General features: G+C 37.5%; 1 long non-coding RNA gene across 1 annotated transcript in view; it reads left to right on the top strand.

Annotated features, from left to right (window-relative positions):
* The first annotated feature begins 5744 nt into the window (after nt 1–5744).
* Nucleotides 5745–10233, top strand: part of LOC103094735 (uncharacterized) — a 38213-nt gene continuing 33724 nt past the window's right edge. The window contains exon 1 of the long non-coding RNA XR_463681.3: nt 5745–5998. This is a non-coding gene — a long non-coding RNA (uncharacterized LOC103094735). The remainder of the gene's footprint in view (nt 5999–10233) is intronic.

The raw sequence follows: 10233 nt of genomic DNA, 5'->3' as shown, positions 1-10233 counted from the left end.
AAATTCCTGACTGTTGAATATTTTGGGTTATTGAGGCAAGAAAAAAGGAACAATTACTGAATCAAGAGAAAGAGAATGAGTGTACATGTTTTCTTGCTTCAAGGACAGTGGAAGGCAATTTCTGGTATAGAATCATTTATTTTGTTTCTACAATTTCCCTTTTATCCCATGACCACACACTGCCTAATTATGCACAATCAAAAGGTCAAATTGCTCTTGAGTAGAACCAGAGTTAAAAGGGAAAGAGGTCATTTGAAAAGTGATAGTGGTCTATTGACAACACACTGCTTTGATCAGGGAGAGAAGAATGCAAATATTAACAGACTTTAAGGATAAGAAGAGGCAGATCTTGAGTGATTAGTTTCCCTGTTCTGTAGAGGGGATTGTCTTGGACCAAAGGATTCAATTCAGGGAACTATTTCCAAGGTCTATAGTCAAAATTTGCCGAATTTTAGAGCTCCGATTAGGTTTGATGAAATTGTTCAGGTTGACACATATACAACACTCAGAAGCAGAAATAGTCGTACAACCACCCCCAGCACCCTGCCTCCCAAACATACCTACAATCTTTGCTCTACGAGGAAGAATTGAGAGCAATGTAGTTATATAAAGCTGTTGATATAATCCTTTCGTCTTTTGAAGAAGATGAGCCCAAGGAAGAGGAATCAAAGGAGCACATAGTTGTCTAATAGGTGATATTGGTTTCAGGGAATGAGAAGACTTTCTATGTTAGGTCGCAGAGTAACCTGGAATCTACCCTGGCTCTCATTCAGGGGACAATGAGTAGAATCCCATGAGGAACTACCCAGAGTGAAAATGTGACCTTCGCAACTCATCCTATAAAAAAGTAATAGTTGATTCTCTCCCTTGCCCTCACCTGCACCGTTGGTGTAACATCGGTGGATGCTATTAGTCCTGCATTCCACATATTCCCATGCCTTTTTTGAGGTAGTCAGTCCTTCATGATCAACCTGGCTATCAGAGCTCAGGCCTTCTACTTAACATTCTGAAGTATACATTTTGGGTCATAGCTGGTAAGGAGGTTAGATTAAGTGTGGTAAATATATTCAACTTGGAGAGGATAGTTTAATACTGCATATCCTTACCAAAGGAATATAGTGTCAGTGATAAGGACATTTTTCACAGGTGGATCTTCTTAAGTGTCAGGACCCTGCCTGACAACATTCAGGGGTCCCAAAGAAATAAGAATAATGAGATGTGGTAAGAAGAATGAAAGAAAACACAGCAGGACCAGGCTTGCTGCTGACAAGCAAGACAGTTTTATTGAGAATGACCTCTGCTTTTATAGAGGGAGAAAAACAGGCTAGAGATCGTTGCACAGGTTTTTCACATTCACAGTAAGAGGCAATTATCATTAAAAGAGTAGCCTCAAGATGGGATAAGCATTAGCTGCCCTATGGCCCAAAGCTATGCCTCCTACACTTAAATACCACAATCGTCCTGGAACTGAATATTAAAAGAATCAACACAGTTCATGAACAGATATTGGTAACAAAGAAATTCTCATTTTTCAATTTTAATTATTCTCTTATGGTATGAATAAGGTATTGTTCTGAGGAAATGATCAGTCAAAGGGAACCTAGACTCCAGTCATGCTCTTAAGGTGCTTCAGTCTAGTTTTTGGACTGAAAGGCTGACCTCCTATACTTTTTTAATGGGACTCTACATTTGACATTTACATTCTTGAGCATACTGTATCACTTAAACTTAAAAGTACAAACAACAATTAGTAAGGTAACATTTATATGATAAAAAATCCAACACCATGTCTCCATTGCTAGAAATTTACAGTTTCATAGATGACATTCAGTGGTAGTAGATATTTGCTGTAAGGAGATGGAAAGTCACATTAGTAAACAGGTAACCAAAATATAGAGGTTCTGCTTTACAACATTTAGCATTGTTCTTACAGAACTAACAAAATGTTTCTTTCAGAATTGTTAGTATTATGACAGAACTAACTCAAGTAGTTTGAGGATGATTCTCTAAAGGAATATATGTATGTGTGGAGAGAATCCTAACTGGCTGGGAGACTTCTGAGCCCTTGATACTACTTATGGTATATATGAAAAATATAACTCCTGACTGATGGAGAAACTTTGTAGATTGTAATATCTACAAAGAAATGGAATTAAAGGAAGAAGTTCAGAGGAAAGAAATAAACTTTGAATGGTAGATAGGTAGACCTCCCTGGAGCTGCAGACATGCAGGAAAACCAAGCCCCAAAGGTATCCCTTGATTATCTAGAGACTGATAAGAATGAATTTCTTGGGTAATATTGTTTTCTCCTTTGGTGGAGCTAAGATTGTCTCAAAGATCTCATTTACTTTTGTCTGTTTTATCATCTATAATAACCTGTATACTTCCCCCCCCAATTTTTGTTTTGTTATTTGTTTTGATAAATATGTTTGCTTACTACCATGATGACTTTTTCTGCAATAGGTGTTTGGTGGAAAGAAGCTAAACTGACTGAATATGATTTTTTTACCTTCCTTATGGAATGACCTGGATATGTAGCTTCCCTTAAAAGAGCACCATATCCCAGGCTGTCTTCCCTATTAGATAATAATCACCTCAGGGGCAGGGGCTTTTACCTTTCTTTGGCTCCTCAGCATTTAACACAGTGCCTATCACATAATAAGCACTTGGTAAATGTTTATTGACTAACATAATAATAATAACCTCACATTTCTATAATTTTGTGAAGTTCTCAAAGCACTTTATAGACATTAATTCATTTGGATCTCACAAAACTTTTCCATGTTGGTGCTATTATCCCCATTTTACATTACAGGAAACTGAGATCCAGAGTAATTAAATAACTAACCCAAAGTTACATTGCTAATAAATAGCAGAAATGAGACTTGCACAACATCTTCCTAATAATGCCTGTCATTGAATTCCTGTACATTATTATTTTTCATTTACTTTTGTTTTTCTGTGAATAGCTTAACTTGTGGAAAGGAAAACTGAACCAAGATTTGGGCTTTTCTGCCACTCAGAAGGAATAGACAGCAGTTGGAATGTTGGAGTGGAGATATTGACAACAATGATAGTTGGTGATGGGGAGGAGCAACTTGGAGAATGACAGTTGCTCTTGAGATTTCTCTTTCTTGGCCCTCAGATTGGAAGAATCACTCTCTCCCTGTCTCTGGATAGAAGTACCTCTATTCCTGATTTTTAAAAATGTTTGCTCTACCTGGATTCCTGTGATCATGTCACTGAACAAAAGTATTTAAGGGGAGCAGTTTGAACTATAAGGCTGGTATTTAGGGGCACTAGCTTAAAGAGACAGGTCTAACCAGCTCTGAAGATCAGAACTTTTTTCTTCCTCTTGCTGTCTACTGCTAAGACTTTGAATTTAAGAAAGCTAGCATAGATTAGCATAGACAGGAGTAAAAGAAACCTTCCACCAGTTTGCGAGGCCTGGCCTCAGCTCAAAAGCTGAGAGAGACTCAAACCCAATCTGGGGAAAAGTATAGGGTACCCCTCTTTGCTCTACCCTGATACCGTCCTGATCCAAACCTATAATTAATTTCATCTTTACTTAAATAACCCACAGTTAGATAAGAAGAGGACTATCATTTGAGGGGAACACATAAGGAGCAGAACCTAAGGATAGCCATTTAACCATAAGCAGTCCTTATTGAACCCCTACCAGGTGACCTTGATTTGGGGGGAGGCTTGTCCCTCAGGAGGGTCTGTGCCCACCTGCCCTGGGGTATCTTCAATATCAATCCATAGAGAAGACATCCCTGCAGGCTATCATATGTGGCCCATTTCTTGGGAACCCCATTTTTCAACCATAGTCTCTCAGCAGGGGGTATCTCTCTCCTTTTACCTCACCAGATTCATATTCCCACTGTCCCTTCAACTCATCCATTCCCTGTTACAAAACCTTCCTTATCCCCTGTACCTCTTCAATCCTCAACAATTCCTTTAAATATTATAGTTTTTTTAAAAATTTAACTACAAACTTCTCTTATTATGTAACTTGAATATGCTTCTTTCTCCATCCATTGTGTCAAATTCATTTTCATCATTCATACTGAACAAATACTGAGGCCAGATAAAAACTTCTACCAAATATTTTAGGTTTAGACTTTGTACAACTTTAAACCTTCAGAAAAGTTGCAGCTGGATTTAATAATAAGAAAACTGATTTTTACCTCATGCCAAAGATTTACAAAATGATCTCCATAAAAATAATTTGATCATTGCAACAATTTTATGAAGTAGATTGAGGAAATTGAGTCTTAAGTGATTTGCTCATGCTATCAAGCTTTCAAGATTCCAAATTGACTCCTTTTACCATTAAACCATAATTCTCCCACTGAAGTTATTTTACAATATGTACTTTGTTTCTTACTATTGAGCTTTCTTTGTTCTTCTAGAATCTTAAGATATTTGTAAAAGATATAATAGCAGAAATAACCCAGTTCAAAAAGCTACTGATCATAAACAACCCCTGGAGAACAGGTATGCTGACCAAAGTTTTTACCAAATGTTTTTACAAGTCTCTAATAAAGGCCTCATTAAATACATAGAGAAATGCATTGAATGTGTAAGTATACAAGTCATTCCTCAATTGATAAATGGTCAAAGGATATAGACAATTCTCAGACAAAATAATTAAACATTCTCTATAGTTATGCAAAAAAGTTCTAAATCACTTTTAATTAGAGATGCAAGTTAAAATAACTCTGAGGTATCTACCGCCATACCTATCAGATTGGCTATTATGACAGAAAAGGAAAATGATAAAACTTGATAGGATTACGAAAAAAGTGAGACATTAATTCACTGATTAAGGAGTTGTTAACTGATTCAACCATTATGGAACACAATTTGGACCTGTGCCCAAAGGGCTATAAAACAGTACATATCCTTTGACCCAGAAACACCATCATTAGGTTTGTCTCCCAAGGAGATAAAATACAAAAAGGGGAAGGACTTGCAAGTACGAGAATTCTAAAAGTAGCTCTTTTTGTGGGAGCAAATAATTGGAAGGTGAGGGGATACCCATCAATTGGGGAATGACTGAATAAGTTATAGTATATGATTGGAAATATTATTATTCTATAAGAAATGACAAGCAGGAGGAGTTCAGATAAATCAGGAAAGGCTTACATGCACTGAAGCAGAATGAAATGAGGAGAACTAGGAGAACACTGTACATAATATCCAATGAACAACTGTGAGTGACTTAGCTATTCTCAACAATATGCTGGTCCGAAACAATTCCATAGGAGTTATGATTAAAAAAAAAAGTCATCTACTTCCAGAGAAAGAACCGATGGAGTCTGAATCCAGACCAAAGCAAACTTTTTTCACTTTCTTATTTTTTTTTGTTTGAGTTTTCTTCCATAAAAGGACTAACAAGGAAAAATGATTCACATGATTGCACATGTGAAATTTATACGAGACTTTGCCATCTCATTGTGAAGATAGGATTAACTCTCCCCTTGTCTATTATTTTTAGCTAATCAAATCAAGAACTTAAAGTACCTCTATTTACCATTTGGTATGAGAGTTCAGGAGTCAATTACTACAGTAAGCTCATACCTCCAAAGGCCCCTGCCCCCCTCCTTTGGGCAGTGCTAGGCAAATTGAAAGACTGCTATTGGTTTTTTTGAAGAAGGGGAAGTGACAGGAAGTGAGGTGGGAAAAGAAGCATAAAAGCAGAGACCAGCATAGTCTAGCATTCATTCCCTTCCTGGTTTTTGGAGAGACTTGTTCTGGAGATTCCTTTCCTGGCTTGAAGGAGACTTTTTCCCTGGATCCTGTGTTGGCTTGTGTGGCTGAGATTCCTACCTTGTGTAGTAGATATCGCTACTAGGGGAATTATGGCAATAGGAAAATGTTAGAGCAGTAACACCAGGAAGCAAGCTAGGGGCAAGACTGGATCTTGGGCCCCTCCCCCTACACTACTTCCTGTTCCCTTTCAACTGTCTTGGAAATGTTCTTCTCAGAAATGGTAAGCTTGAAGATTTCCCCTAATAACTAAATCCCACAATCAAATCTTTTAACCAAGAGGTTTTTTATTCTTTTGGGTAGAGGAGGTAAGGAGACAGGGGGTGGGAGGAAAATAGGTCTCCCTAAAAAGATTTCAAGATGTATTCAAATTCAGGAAACAAAGTTATCTTTCCCTAAGGATAGATGTTGACAGCAAATGCTGACAGGTTTCTTCTGAGCTAAAACCCAAAAGTCTTCTCAGCACACAGTCTTATGGATAAACAATGACTAAAGAGAGAGTTTGTCTTCCACCTTCTCATCCAACAGTCAGAGAAGGAAGAATGAATCTCAAGCAAATGGACTTTCCTAACTGCTCCCTTCCAGATTCCATTGGTATACAGTCTCTCCTCCTCGCCCCTCCTCCTATGATTGGCATTGCAAAAGTTCTGAGCTTCTTGCTTTTAATGCAAATCCATTTTGTATTGACATATCTTCATTTACACTTGGCTTTGGAGGAGGCTGTGTTGGTGGAACCCTGGCTGAAGACACCACCAGGACTTCTGGCTGATGATTACCAGGAAATCCACATGGGCAGAGTCTTGGGAAAGCCCCTACTGGGGCTGAGCCAAATTTCACCAGAGAAAGGCTGGTAGGCTAGTTAGGAATCTGTCTCGTTATCTACACTTACACTTTCACTTTATAAATAAAAGCTGCTAAAAGTCATTTTGATGTAAGCTTTAATATTTTAAAACTGGCAACCACAATATTACCTTATAACTCATATTTAGCATAAAACCTAAATTTTAATTCTTACACCAGGCAGTGGGAGGAGGGAGAGAGAGAATTTGAAATTCAAAATCCTTCCTAAAATGTTGGAAATTGTTTTTATATGTAATTGGGAGGAAAGTATCTGCAGAGGAGTGGGTATATATGCAATCAGTAGGCCTTAGAGATGGAAGGAAGTTTTGAGATAGCTTGGTAAACCCCTTTATTTTCCTAGATCAGCAAATGAAAATCCAAAGGAGTTAATAAACTCCTTTAATGTCATATTATTAATATGTTACCAAAGTGGTATTTCAACCCAGGTTTTCTGAATCTAGAAGCAATGCTTATCATATATTAATGGGACAAAAAAGTCTGTGATCACTAAAACATGATATATATATATATATATATATATATATATATATATATATAGGCATATGTAATCATCAACACTTGCAAACTCCTTGAGGTCAGGAACAGTATCTTATTTTAACTTTTTATACCTCCAAGAACCAAGGCAGGGGAGCACAATATGTTTAATAAATATTTCTCTAATTATATTGAATCTACAGATTTGTTTCCCCATGGGACAAGTGTGATGCTGTACACACACACACACACACACACACACACACACACACACACACACACACAATATATAAAGTGCTCAAATGTACATGTTTAAGGAATCACTCAACTAGCATTTATTTAGCACTTGTAATGTACTATGCTAAGCACTAGGGATACACAGAGAGAAAGAGAGAAAAAACAATATCTCCTCTTCTCAAGAAACTTATAGTCTAATGGGGATACAACATTAAAAAAAAACAACGATGTACAAACAAGACACTTAGGATAAATTTGGAATTGTTCTAGAGTTTTTTCAGAAGATTGGGAAAACCTTCTTACAAAAAGGGACACTTCAGCTGAGGCTTAAAAGAAGCCAGGGAAGTGCTGAGGCAGAGATGAGGATATCAGTTTATGAATGGCTTTGAACAGCAAAGGGAGGGTTTTATATTTAATTATGGAGACAACAATTATAGAGAGGCAGTTTATTGAATCCAGTATCTCTAGTTAAGCTTATGTTCTAAGAAAATCCATTTGATAGCTGAATGGAAGGTGTGTTGTAATGGAGAGAATCATCTGGCAAAGGGAACAAAGAGCAAGCGATTGAATTATTTAAGGCATGTGGTGATGAGGACCTAACCCGATGTGGTGTCAGGATCAAAGAGATGTGAGCTATATTATGGAAGTAGAAGGGTAGGACTTTACCACTGTGGAGAGAAAAGTGAGGAATCAAGGATGACAACTAAGTCACAAGCCTGGGTGATGAGGATGATAATAGAGAAATTGAGAGAGAGGACTGGGGAGAAGATAATGAGTTCAGTTTCAGATATACTGAGTTTAAAAAGTGTAGGCTGTATCCTTTCAATATGTATAAAAGGTAGTAGAGAGTCATGGAATGATTATAGCTGATGAGTTCAACAAGTGAAACAGTACAGAAGGAGAAGAGGAAAAGTCTGAGGACAGAGCCTTGGAGACCTCCATTGTCAGAGGACATCACATACATGAAGTGCAAAGGAAGCAGAAGGAGCATTTAGAAAGGTAGCAGAATGTCACAAAACCTAGAGAGAAGAGTATAAAGGATAAGCTGTGGAGAGGTCAAGAAGGATATGGACCAAGAATTGATCATTTGATTGGATAAGCAGTTTCAGTTGAATGATAAAATTAGAAGCCATGTTGAAGACTTAAAAAGCATAGGAAAGGCAAGGGAAGCACCTACCGTACAGCCTTTCCTAAGGAGGAGGGGATATATGGTACACTACATAGTCAGAATGAATATGAAGTGTTTCTTTTTTTAGAGTGGGAGAGAAATTCTCATGTTTGTTATGAGTAGAGAAGAAGTCAATAGATAGGGAGTAATTGAATATTAGTGAGAGTAGGGTGACAGATGGGGCAATCTACTGAAGATGATGGGACAGAATGGAGTCTCATTTGTCCATGAAGAGAAGTTTACCTTGACAAAAAGGATAATTTCTTCATGTAAAACAGTGCAAGGAGACAGAGGCAGAAACGTCTAAATTATGTGAGATGAAGAGGGGATAAGAGGCAGCACTTGGCAAATGGCATCAATTTTTCCAGAAAATAGAAACGAAAATGAGCCATGGTTTTCAGATGAAAGGGGAGTGGGAAGGGCAGCTATAGGAGGCTTCAGGATAGATGAAAAGACTCAGAAAAGCCCCTGTGGTGAGTGGGAGAGGAAGTCAATTAGTGAGGTATAAAGGAATTGTTTTGTCACACTAAGGGCTCAATTGAGAGATATACTATAAACTTGGAATGCCTTAGAATGAGCACAGCTTTGTGATTTTCTCCAGCAACACATGAGTAGCACATTAAAGGATGGATGTTTTTATTCTGGGTGCATCATGTATATTAAATTTCCTCATGAAACTGTTGAGAGGACCAACTTAACATATGTAATGGTACTTAGAAAGCTAGAGTTTCAACATGTGAAATTATTTTATTATTCGTGTCAAACTGTGTCACGGTGTCTTAATACCTGAACCCCAGAAGAATGGCATCCCTAAACATTGAGGATGCCTACCAACATGCCTAGCCCTTTTAACTCTTCTGCTTCAGAAATTATTCTTGTATCGATTCTAAGACAGAAGGCAGAAAAAAAAAGCAGTGGCATACAAGTTTGACCAAAAGAAACACAAAGTATCTGAAATTATAAAGTTTAAAGAATTTCTGAACCAGTCCAAAAGCATTTATTAAGTTCCCTCTGTGTATTCAATATTTTCAGTCATTTCCATCCAACTCTTCATGACTATATTTGTGGTTTTCTTCACAAAGATACTGGAGTGGTTGCCTTGTCCTTCTAGCTCATTTTATAAATGAGGAAACTGAGGCAAATAGGGTTAAGTGACTTGTCAAGATTCACACAGTTAGTAGGTGTCTGAGGAATCTTCTTGATTCCAAACCTAGCACTCTATCCACTGCACCATCTAGCTGCCCTTCCCTTCTTCTATGTATAAGACATTGTACTTGGCCACAAGTCCCAAGCCTTAATTAGTATATGTTAGACTATAGACAAATATGTACATGATAATTTGAGGAGGGAGAGAACACTAGTAATCAAGTAAGTAAAGTTGTTAAAAAAAAAAGAGAGAGAAAAGTACTTGTTGAACCTTCCAGGAAGCCAGGAATCCTAAAAGGGAATATATTCTAGATGTGGAGGACGGTTTTTGCAAGTGTATGGCAGTGGGAGATGGGATATCAAATTTAGGAGAGAACAAATAGTCTATTTTGGCTGAAACATAAGGTGTATGAAGAAGAAGAATATTCAGTTAGACTGGAAAGGTAAGCTAGTGCTTACCTTTGAATTATTTTGTGCTTATTTTGAATATCGAATTTGAATATTGAACTAAGGAGTTTGTAGTTTTTCCTAGAGGCCATTAGGATGGACTGAAGTTTATTAAGCAGAGGAGT

This window comes from Monodelphis domestica, chromosome 3 (genome assembly GCF_027887165.1).
Source record: "Monodelphis domestica isolate mMonDom1 chromosome 3, mMonDom1.pri, whole genome shotgun sequence".
Classification (NCBI taxonomy): Eukaryota; Metazoa; Chordata; class Mammalia; order Didelphimorphia; family Didelphidae; genus Monodelphis; species Monodelphis domestica.
Note: the sequence above shows the minus strand (reverse complement) of the source record. Positions and strands in the feature narration are given on the sequence as shown.